Source organism: Rutidosis leptorrhynchoides, chromosome 4, assembly GCF_046630445.1.
Source record: "Rutidosis leptorrhynchoides isolate AG116_Rl617_1_P2 chromosome 4, CSIRO_AGI_Rlap_v1, whole genome shotgun sequence".
In the NCBI taxonomy this organism is placed as follows: domain Eukaryota; kingdom Viridiplantae; phylum Streptophyta; class Magnoliopsida; order Asterales; family Asteraceae; genus Rutidosis; species Rutidosis leptorrhynchoides.
Window position 1 is genome coordinate 590,424,659 of NC_092336.1, and position 1,269 is coordinate 590,425,927.

At 43.3% G+C, this 1,269-nt stretch overlaps 1 non-coding gene across 1 annotated transcript; it reads right to left on the bottom strand.

The window, feature by feature from the left end:
• Window positions 1–320: 320 nt before the first annotated feature.
• LOC139845943 (small nucleolar RNA R71) lies at window positions 321–427 on the bottom strand. Its single transcript, XR_011758694.1, has one exon. It is a non-coding gene; the product is annotated as a small nucleolar RNA R71 (small nucleolar RNA).
• Between the last annotated feature and the right edge of the window lie 842 nt (window positions 428–1,269).

Consider the following 1,269-nt stretch of genomic DNA (forward strand, 5'->3'; position numbering starts at 1 on the left):
GACCAATCAGATTTCCAGAGATTCAAGGACACTCGTTTGAGTTAAAACATCACATCATCCAGCTCATTCAAAATAGCTGTCAGTTTCATGGATTACCGAATGACGATCCTAATTCTCACCTTAATAAATTCATATCTCTTTCGAACTCCTCCAAACAGCCAGGGATAGGACAAGATATAGTCCGGTTATACTTGTTCCCCTATTCTCCCACTCATCATGCTCAAACTTGGTTCGAAGGACTGGAAAAAGATTCCATCACGTCATGAACGGAGATGGCTACTAAATTCCTAACCAAATATTTCACTCCTTCTAAACAAACCAAACTGAAGAATGACATCATTAACTTCAAACAAAGTTATGATGAATCTCTTTACACTGCATGGGAGCGATTCAAAACCCTGCTGAAGAAATGCCCTAATCACCAACTAGAACAGTCAGCCCAAATCTGTACCTTCTACAATGGTCTTACGGTAAATCATAGGACGACGATCGATGCAGCAGTTCAACGGAATCTGATGAGCCAAACCGCAGACAAAGCATGGGAATTGCTCGAGAACATGACAATGCATCATCATGACTGGAACAGTGGTGTAACAGCTTCATCATCTGCCCCACTCTCTGCACTTAACAATCAAACGGAGGCCATCAAATCCCTCACGGATAAGATGGAATCTCTTGCTAAACAACTCGGAGAACTGAAGACGCAGCCGCAGCAGGTTAACCAAGCTCAGGCTTGTGTAAATTGTACCAACCCGAAAAATTATACCAACCCGAAACCTACTGAAGAATATCAAGTTGAGTACGAAAACCCTGACGGTTCAGTCTGTTACGTCCAATACCCAGCTCGTCCACCAAATCTTGGATTCAATCAACCACCCAGGGTTAATCAATTTCAGCGAAGCAATCAACCTTTTCGCTATCGCTATCCACCTTATCCAGCCCAACAATCTCAATTGACCTACAATCAACCACTTCCACTCACTGGTCCCCCAGTGGAGGAAAATTCCTCTACCACCCAGATTACAAAAGCAACTAACCCCACTCTCGGAGCTGATGATCAGTTAACTCAGTTCATTCAAGGACAACAACAGCTAAATCAGAGAACTGCAACCAGACAAGATCAGCCGGAGATACTAACGAGAAATCAATTGGCTCTGCTCAAAAGTTTGGAAACGCAGCTCGGACAGTTATTACAACGCCTTGAAACCCGACCGCAGGGAAGATTTCCAAGTAATACTATCCAAAATCCCCAAATAGAAGAAGAAAAGC